Genomic DNA, 10,775 nt, shown 5'->3' on the forward strand with positions numbered 1-10,775 from the left:
GTTTTTCGAGACAGGGTTTCTCTGTGGTTTTGGAGCCTGTCCTGGAACTAGCTCTTGTAGACAAGGCTGGTCTCGATCTCACAGAGATCCTCCTGCCTCTGCCTCCTGAGTGCTGGGATTAAAGGCATGCGTCACCACCGCCCGGCCAGGTTCTTATTTTTTATGTGTAATTTTCTTAAAAGACCCCATCACCTTGAACTGTAGGTTTAATTGAGATAGTAAATCTTATAACTGAAAAAAATCCTTGCTTCATGAGGCCAAGTGTTAAGGTTAGAAGCTAGATATTGGTGTTGTTCATGAGGATGTTAAAAAACAAGCACGGTGTATTTTTGTGGGTACCCAATTAGCATCTTTAAATGAGAACTATTGTAGATGTTGTAATTTTAGTAAGGTTATAATAGGTTTGGGGTTCAGATCTTATTCCCACATAAGGTGAATGGAGCCAAATTGCTTTTTACTTTAGTGTTTAACATTTCTTGTCAGAATATTTTTTTAGTTACTTATAGAAAAATCTTATTTGACATAGAATAAATTACTGATATTTTGAAAAATTCCTATTTTTTTTATTCTTTTCTTCTGCTTTACCATGTGCTGAAAAAAAATCATACAGGGTTGTTTGTCTATTTATTTATTTATTTATTTATTTATTGTTTGTTTGTTTGTTTAGAGACAGGTTTCTCAGTAGCTTTGGAGCCTGTCCTGGAACTAGCTCTGTAGACCAGGCTAGTCTCGAACTCACAGAGATCCGCCTGCCTCTGCCTCCCGAGTGCTGGGATTAAAGGCATGCGCCACCACCGCCTGGCCATACAGGTTTATTTTAAGGTCTGGCATTCGTGTCTTGACTTTCCTAAGATGTCTTGTCAGTAGGAAGATGGGGTAGAAGAGGTGGCCTGTCCTGTTGCTGCAGTTAGGTTAAAGCTCAGGAGTTTAGTTTGTGATGTTGAACTGCTACATTTTAAGTTTAGAAAAAGATTCTTCAAATGGACTTGAACAAGAAGAGCCAGTTTTAAAAAATTGCCTGTCAAATAAGAGAACGATCAATTTCTTCACCTCTTTGGAAAAATGGAAACACTTGAGACAGTTAAATCAAGGCTAGCTTTCAGTTAGAGGAAATTTAAGTCAGTGTAGGATTTTAATGAGGTATCTAGGCAGGTCTAGTTTTAGCTTACTTAAAAAACAAGGCATATGGGGGGGCTGGAGAGATGGCTCAGTGATTAAGAGCATTGCCTGTTCTTCCAAAGGTCCTGAGTTCAATTTCCGGCAACCACATGGTGGCTCACAACCATCTGTAAAGAGGTCTGGTGCCCTCTTCTGGCCTGCAGACACGCACACAACACAGACAGAATATTGTGTAATAAATAAATAAATAATTAATTAAAAAAAAAAGCATATGTATATGTGAGTTCCAAGTCAGCCTGTTCTACAGAACAAGTTCCAGAGCTAGGGCTGGCTACACAGAGAGATCCTGTCTCTAAAACCCAAAAACAAACAAATGAACAAACAAAAAAACTAAGAACAGACACTTCCTTACCAAACTGCAGGAAAGGGTTCGGGAATTTAAAAGATCCTGAGTGTGCACAACTGCATGGTGCTAAATTGGCAATGAGCTTCCTACACTTTGTGCAACCTTAGTTATTGCTCTCACGGAGTCAGGAAAGCAGTGCACATTTAAGGAAAGAGAATTTATAGAGAGATTTAGATAAAACATTACCATTTTTTAGATACTTAAAATATTTTCCACTGGTTGGTGGTGGCACATGCCTTTAATCCCAGCACTAGGAACATTTAGGAGGCAGAGGCAGGCAGGGCCAGCTTGGTCTGTAGAGTGAGTTCCAGGACAGCCAGGGCTACACAGAGTAACCCTGTGTCAAAAAACAGCCAACAACAAAATTTTCCTTCAGAACTAGATAAGACACATTTCCCAATCCTTTTCTCTTATAATATCAGGGGAAACCCAGGGAAGCTTGTTTGATTTTTAGAATGTAATTTGCAAAAGGGTAATTTTTATTTTTTATTTATTTATTTATTTTGGTTTTTCAAGCCAGGGTTTCTCTGTAGCTTTGGAGCCTATCCTGTAAAATGGTAATTTTTTTTCTTTTTTTTTTTTTTAAGAAGAAATTTTTTTTAATTTTTTTTATTTATTTAATTTTATTATGTTCGTTGGTGTGAAGGTGTCAGATCTCGTGGAACTACATTTTCAGACAGTTATGAGCTGCCATGTGGGTGCTGGGAATCGAACCCGGGTCTTCTGGAAGAGCAGTCAGTGCTCTTAACCGCTGAGCCATCTCTCCAGCCCCAAAATGGTAATTTTTGATTGGATATTTTAAGGATTGTATAAGCAGCAGGAATAGATTTGACCTTCACACACACACATACATACACACAGTCACATTCAATTTAATTTTGCTCTTGGACCTAGTAGCATTTTATGGTTTTTATATTATAGGTGAGTATTGTATGTTGTCCCTTTAGAAACTGGTGGTTATAAATTCGACCCAGTTCTTTTCAGAGCTATCTACTGGTAACAGGGTACATTTTAACTTAGCTGATCATATCATGTACCCATGAATACTTATTGCTTTATGCAAGATTGATATCCCAGCACTGCAGGCAGAGGCAGGTGGATCTCTGAGTTCCAGGTCAGCCAGAGCTACACAGTGAGACCTTGTCTCAAAAATCAAACAAACAAAAAATTCAACATTTTGTTTCAGATATCAAGAGCCACTAAATTTTTAGTTTTTTTTTTTTTTTTTTTTTTGCTTTAGGGTAAAACCAACTAGAAAAGTATTTGAAGCCCTGAAATTGCTGCGATAGAAAGTTTTAATGGGTGAAGAGGCCATCTTGTGATATATGCATTAATCCTGAGAGACTGTTAGACACTAAGGCATTGTCTTTTAGGCATGGTTTATTTTAAGAAACTATTTGAGATCTTACTTTGTAATATATTTTTAACGAGAAACTAGTAAGCGAAAACTGCTGAAAACTGTTTTTTTACTGTTCTGCACTTCAAGGGTTGGTGAAATCACTAGCACTTAAGCCAGTGCAAGGAATGCACCTCCCTACACAGTTCAGGGATTAGTATTGTCATCAGCTTCTGCAAGAGAAATACGAAACTCTTGAGTGCCTGAACTCAGGTCCTGACAGGTAAAGAGTCTTTTAATTTATCCTTAATAGACAGCTTGAGTAAAGCCACATAGGAAATGATCATTGGAAAATTTTGTGCCAGGTGTATCCTATCTAATATCTGCTTTCAGCATTAGTGTGTGGAAAGGATCCCCCCTGCTGAAGTGTCTTTATACAAAGCTCTAGTACATAATTCCAGATTTACCAGCTTCATGTTGGCTTATCTATATAAGGGCCTAAATTACATTGTTGAAGTATATTTGTGTATTTGAATGTGTGCTTATGGAAGTGTGCATGTGTTTAAGGTAACAAAAGAATATTGCCAAATACATTATCAGAACAAATTGTTAACTTGACAAAAAGTAATGGTTCTTTCCACTTGACTATAAGCTCTTGTCTATCTTTTAGTAATGTATATTCTTTCATATAATTATGTGTATATGTATAAATAACACTAGCCACCATCTCTTTGAAGTAGGCTTATTTAATGTCATTATTCTAAAAACTTATGTGGTCCTTAAGATGGGAAGACTGAAAATAAAAGCAATATGACTATCTCTAAAACTTATGTATTAATGTGATGGAGAATTTCATAAAGACATTTTCAGTGGAAAGGAACTTGAGTGTGACTTCAGTTCTAGGACAGAGATGTAGGTGTTAGGGCCTTTGGTCAGAGTTACTGTGCAGTCAGACAAATAAGAAAATGACTAGGCCTGGAGAGTTGGCTCAACGATTAAGAGCATTGCCTGCTCTTCCAAAGGTCCTGAGTTCAGTTCACAGCAACCACAAAACCATCTGTAATGAGGTCTGGTGCTCTCTTCTGGCCTACAGGCATACACACAGACAGAATATCCTATACATAATAAATAAAAAAATATTAAAAAAAGAAATTGACTAAATTGGGTTCGGATTAGGAAAATATATTGGGACAGAGACTAAAGTAAAAAGAATGCCTATCTCATAAAAACATGTTCAAGGTTTGTAGATACAGTCAAGTGCTTCAGTGGTTGCCCAGTATTCATGAGGCTCCAGGTAATAGATTCCCAGCCTAATAAGATAAGTCAGACAATTAAAAATACATGTATTCAAATAAAACAAGAACAGCAACAACAAAGCACTTCTGAAAGCCACATATGGAGAGACACCTCTACTCTCACCACTCAGGCTAGTGAGGCATAAGGTCACAAATTTGAGGCCCACCCAGACTACATGGTTGAGACCTAGTTCAAGCAAACAAAAAGTCAAAAGAGACCTGCTCAAACAAAACATTTCTTTAAATGTTTTTTTAAAGTATTTATTTATTAGCCAGGTGATGGTGGCGCACACCTTTAATCCCAGCACTCGGGAGGCAGAGGCAGGCGGATCTCTGTGAGTTCGAGACCAGCCTGGTCTACAGAGCTAGTTCCAGGACAGGCTCCAAAGCCACAGAGAAACCCTGTCTCGAAAAACCAAAAAAAAAAAAAAAAAAAATTAATTATTTATTTATTAATGAATAAATCCAGTTAAAGCTGGATCTTAGGGCTTTGTGAATGTTAGGCAGGTGCTCTAGAACCAAGATGCATTCCCATCTCCAAATAAAACATTTCTGAAGGCCACATTGAACTTGGTTAAAACTTGGAACTTCTGAAAGAGTCCTGGGAACTGATTCCAAGGAACTGGAATATTCTGCATCTTCTTCATCATTTGGACCTCAGTACAAGATGTAAGCATAAGCCATCCGATTAAAAGGGAGTAAAAAAGAGGTTTGTTTATTTAATTTATGATGCAGGTCCTCCATAGCTCAGGCTTGCTGTCAACTCATTGTGTATAGTTCAGACTGGCCTTGAAGTTGAGATCCTCCTGCTTCAGCTTGCCAAGTGCTACAAATACAAGTGTGTTCTGACATGCCTGGCACAACCTTAAGGGCATATAGACTTTTGGTGAAAATTAGCATAAACCGTATTATATTACAATGAAACATATTAACTAAGTTGTTTGAATTTATTTGCCATTGTTGTCTCTGTGATACTATAGATACCAAGATTTCAAGGCTGGCAAGACGGCTCAGTGGATAAAGGCCACACCCCCAACCTCATGACTTGAGTTAGCTCTCCTGAGCTCACAAGGTAGAAGGTGACGTGTGTATTAGCATGCTGCCACCTGAAAATAATGTTAAAAAAAATAAAATATTTAGCTGGGCGGTGGTGGTGCACACCTTTAATCCCAACACTCAGGAGGTAGAGGCAGGCGGATCTCTGTGAGTTCGAGGACAGTGGTCTACAAGAGCTAGTTCCAGGACAGACTCCCAAACTACAGAGTTCTTAGACCTTTTGTATAAATACCAAGGAGTATAATTGCTAGATCATATGGTACAAAGTATTAAGTCTCATCCATCTTCTTTCTGAGGCAGATTCTAATGTAACTCAAACTGGCCTTGAATATGTAGCCAAAGATGATCTTGAATTCCTGATCCTCCTGCTTGTTTGTACCTCACTAGTGCTAGAATTGGAGGTATGTGATACTATGCCCAGGCTATTCAGTTTGTAAGCAACTTCTACCTCCAAAGTGGCTGTTTTGTCAGCAGGGAAGGATTCAAATAAATTCTATTACTCTACTGCCTTACTAGAATTTGGTGTTCTGGAGTTTGGACATTATAACGAATGTGTTGCTTTTCATTTGAATTTCTGTGATGATGGATGGTGTGCATATTCTTTTCATAGGCTTATTTGCTATCTCTTCTTTGGTTTAGCTCTCTGTCTTGCTGGGGATCTGACCCAGTATCTTGCACATATTTAATTGGAACCCCACCACCAAGCTACAGTGCCAGTGTCTACTTTGACCCCTTAAGTAGCTGGAACTACAGGCTTGAATCATCCTTTCTTTCTTTCTTTGATAGTAATGATAAGGAATAGGATCTCACTTAGATTGGTCTCACATTGGTCTCAAGTACTGGGATTACAGGAGTGTAATATATATAAATTTTTTGGCTTTTTGCAGTTTGCTGGTCCCCTTCTGTTTTTGTTTTTGGGTTTTTTTTTTTTTTTTTGGCTTTTTTTTTCCCTTCAGATATTCTCACTACATAGTTAAGGCTGGCCTTAAATTCAGAATCTTTTGCCTCAGACTCTCAGTGCAGGGATCACAGGTGTACTCTCTCAAGCTCTGTTATCGTTGAGTTTTTAGAGTTCCTTGTATATTTTTGAGAATACTCTTGTCAGATAGGTCTTCTGCTAACGTTTCCCATTTTGTGACTTATCGTTCCATTTTTAGTGTCTTTTGCAAAGCAGTTGCTTAATTTTAGTTAAGTTTAGCTTATCAGTCATTTATTTCATGGATTCATGCCTTTGTTGTTATAGATAAAAAGTCATCACCATACTTAAGTCATCTTGGTTTTTGTCTGTTTCATTCTGGGAGTTTCATAATTTTAACTTTTCTTTCTATGTATGGTCCAATTTAAGTTCTTATGGAGGATATAAACGTTTGCTTTATTGTATGTGGACGTTTAGTTCAGTGATCTGTTGAGGAGACTGCCCTTTCTCTATACATTGCTGTCCTCTTGTCAAAAGATTGGTTGAGTTTATTTGTGTTTGTCTCTTTTGGGGTTCTTTTCTTGTCTATTTTTTTATTCTCTCACCAGAATTGCACTGCCTTCATTGCCATAGCTTTGTAGTAAGTCTTACAGATGGTTGGTGTAGTCCTCACTTGATTCTTCTTCAGTACTGTGTTCACGCTGGTGGATCTGTAATGGGATCTGGTGCTCTCTTCTAGCATCCAAACATACATGCAGGCAGACCACTATACATAATAAATAAATAAAGATATATTTTTAAAAATTGTTCTAAAACTTATCCCAGCACTCAGGAGGCAGAGGCAGGTGGATCTCTGTGAGTTTGAGGCCAGCCTTGTCTACAGAGCAGCTAGTTATAGGACAGTCAAGGTTACACAAAGAAACCCTATCTCAAAAGAAAAAAGTTCAGAAATTAAAATGCATTACATAATTAATAACATGCTATAGTGAAATTGATTCTATTTTTTAGTGATATGTAAAAGATTGATAGGCATTATGTGTGTTGGTGTTGTATTTATTTATCATGTGTACAGTGTTCTGCCTGTTTGCACACCAGAAAGATGCATCAGATCTCATTATTGATGTTTGTGATCCACCATGTGGTTGCTGGGAATTGAACTCAAGACCTCTGGAGGAGCAGCCAGTACCCCTTAACCTCTGAGCCATTTCTCCAGTCCATTGGTGTTGTATTTATTAAATTTATTTTTTGAGATAGAATCTTGTTATGTGCCAGGCAATGGTGGCGCACGCCTTTAATCCCAGCACTCGGGAGGCAGAGGCAGGAGGATCTCTGTGAGTTCGAGGCCAGCCTGATCTACAAGAGCTAATTTCAGGACAGGCTCCAAAGCCACAGAGAAACCCTGTCTCGGGAAAAAAAAAAAAAAAAAAAAAGAGTATCCCAACATCACATTCATGCAGGAGCTGTTGGAATCCAGAAGATGATGTTGAATCCTCTGAAACCAGTGAGCCATCTCTCCAGCCCCTTGAAGATGAGTTTTTTTTTTTTAAGTGCTTTTAGGCAAGGGTCTTACTATATAGCCTAGGATAGCCTCCAACTCAGCTTCTCTTTCTTTAGCTTCTAGAGTACTGGGTGTGGAGGCATATAGTATGCCTAACCTTTAAAAGATTTTCCAGTAAAGTTTAAAATAAGTTTGTTAGCCAGACATCATGCCCCATTTCTGTAATTAATCCTGATACACAGGTTGCGTGAGGTAGGATTAAGAGTTTGAAGCCTGTCTGGGCAACATATAAATAGTATGATCTAAGATTTTTTAATTTTGGGACTGGAGGGTTGGCTCAGCAGTTAAGAGCACTTGTTCTTACAGAGGACCTGAGTTTGATTCCCAGCATCCACATGTTGGTTTACAGGTTTTTATGACTCCAGTTCCAGAGGAGTCAAGGCCCTCTTTTTTGAGCTCCATGGGCTCCAGGCACACATTCAGGCAAAATATTCACATACATAAAACCAGCATCTATGCCTTTGTTTGCCTTTCTCCGTGTGTGTGTGTGTGTGCACGCATGTGCATGTATGTGTGTATCTGTGTATTTGATGCCCAAAGAGTCCAGAAAAGGGCATTGTGTTATCTGGAATAGGGATTTGTGAACTACTACCATGTGAGTGCTGAGGATTGAGCCTGGGTCTTTTTCATGAACAGCATGTGCTTCTAATTACTGAGACATCTCTCAGGACCCCACAAGATTTAATTTAGATGTGTACATTTAAAATATGACTATAAGGTATCTCCTTTAGCACATAAATCTCATAAAATATGAATGTAAACTGTAACTAAATGTAATGCTAGTTGTTATAAGTCTATTAATGTTAGTACTAATGTAAAAATATCTTTGAGTCATTGCTTGTTTTGCTTCAGAACATTTTTCTTTGGTGATGTATATTATTTAGTCTTTTGTTTATTTGTTTTTGGAAATAGGCATGCCACACTAGATTTGGCTCTTTAGATTTTTTATATTCATTTTTAGTATTAATGGTTTTCTACTTTTTGAACAATCTAATAGTTTCATACCAAATATTATCTAAGTGTTTGAAGCAGAATACAATAGATTACAACTTGAAATTTTATCAAGTTAATTCATAAAACATCAGTGTTACCCAGTTGGTGGTGGCACGGCCTTTAATCCCAGCACTCAGGAGGTAGAGGCAGGTGGATCCCTGAGTTTAAGGCCAGCCTAGTCTACAGATAAAGTTCTAGGACAGCCAGTGCTACACAGAGAAATCCTGTCTCAAAGAAACCAAAAAAGAAAAATTAGCGTTACCAGATTTAGGGGTGTTCCAACAAACCAGGTTTGGCCACCTATCCTTGATAAACCAATTAAAAGAGCCAAACTAATAAAGCCTGAAAAGATTTACTCAGTGTGGTCACATTAAGAAGAAGGACAAAGAGAACCAGCAATTTCTCCATTCTTATCTTTGCGATTTTAACTTGCAGGTAAGGTTTAAATAGAAGGGAAGAATGTATATAATATGTATAACTAGCTGGGTGTGGTCTCGAACTCCTTTAATATCAGTACTCAAGAGGATCTCTGTAAGTTAAAGGCCAGCCAGCCTGGTCTACAGAGCGATTTTCAGGACAGCCAGGGCTAAACCCTGTCGCAATAAAAACCATAAAAAAAAATCAAACTAAAAGAGAAAATATGCACAACTAAGCAGTCTAGCTTCACTGTGGTTCCATGCCCAAGTCTCTCCTTAAAGTTACTATTTCCACAATCATCTTTTAGTTGTAAATCTTTCTCCTTGAGACTAGTTCCTCCTAACGTCTTCAGACTTTTCTCCACAGGGGATTGCTGAGGAAATTCTGATTTATTGGAGTTCATTCTTCCAATGTCTAGTAGCCAAAGGGGAACACACAAATGTCCCTTTAAAAATGCATGTTTTCCTGCTAGGCAGCCAGTTGAATTAGTAAAGGTAGTTTTCATTAGTACAACTTAAAGGATGAACTCCATGGCATAATCACTTACTGCTTTATGAATTCATTCATTCCTTCTGCAAATATTTGTATCTAGAAACTTTATCTAGCTGTTATGTGAGAAAGAAAGCCAAAGCTCTCCTAGCATCCATTAGTCCCTAGGCTTAAGTCCCAGCACTGAAGGGGGGGGGGAAGGCAACAATAAAATGATAAAAAAAAATCAAAACAACACAACCCCAAGGAAATCTCAACACTTGTTCTTTTTCTTTTTCTTTTTTCTTGGTTTTTTGAAACACAGTTTTTTTTCTGGGTAGCCCTGGCTGTCCTGTAATTCACTCTGTAGACCAGGCTGGACTCAAACACAGGTGTGTCTGCTGCTTCCTCCTGAATGCTGGGATTAAAGACATGCACCACCACTACCTGGTTCCAAGACTCATTCTTTTGATTTTTTTTCTTTTGAATCAGAGTCTCACTGTGTAACCGTAGTACTGGCTATGTAGATCAGGTTGGTATTAAATGCAAAGATCTGTCTGTTTCCAGAATATTGGGATCAAATTTGTGAGCCAAGTGCTGGATGCGGTGCTTTTAATCAAGCACCCAGGTAGCAGAGGCTGGCACATCTCCAAGTTAAGTTCCTGCCTAGTCTACATAGTGAGTTCCAGGACCATCAGACCTATGTGAAGAGACCCCATCTCACCCCCTGCCACCAAAAAAGCATTGATCCCCCACACCCAGCTAATTTCAACATTCTTGGTAGCCATATTTTATTTGGAAAGATAAATGAACTACATCATACCACAAAACAGAAAATGGTGACCTTAAGACTTGTGGGCTTTTTCCTCTCAGAAAACAAGCAATTCAGTAAAAGGGGTACCAGCTGAGTATCACCTAATCCGATTCTGTTCTATGCCATCTACCTATAGTTCTTATCAGGTCCTAGAGATTGAGAGTTCAGTTCCCAAGATATTTACTACCCCCTCTCTTCAGATACAAGTTGCAAACCTGGGTGGTTTTACTTTGTGCTTCTAATCTTCCAAATATTTCAGGTATCCCAACAACCTCTTCATTTTTGTTTGTTTGTTTCGTTTTTAAATTTGTTTTTTGTTGTTTTGTTTTTTGAGACAGGGTTTCTCTGTAGCTTTGGAGCCTGTCCTGGAACTAGCTCTGTAGACCAGGCTGGCCTC

At 38.3% G+C, this 10,775-nt stretch overlaps 1 protein-coding gene across 1 annotated transcript in view; it reads left to right on the plus strand.

The window, feature by feature from the left end:
• Positions 1 to 10,775, plus strand: part of Npepps (aminopeptidase puromycin sensitive) — an 80,305-nt gene that overhangs the window by 10,513 nt on the left and 59,017 nt on the right. The gene's annotated exons all lie outside the window — the stretch shown is intronic.

The sequence above is a fragment of the Microtus ochrogaster genome, unplaced genomic scaffold (genome assembly GCF_000317375.1).
Source record: "Microtus ochrogaster isolate Prairie Vole_2 unplaced genomic scaffold, MicOch1.0 UNK31, whole genome shotgun sequence".
Lineage (NCBI taxonomy): Eukaryota > Metazoa > Chordata > Mammalia > Rodentia > Cricetidae > Microtus > Microtus ochrogaster.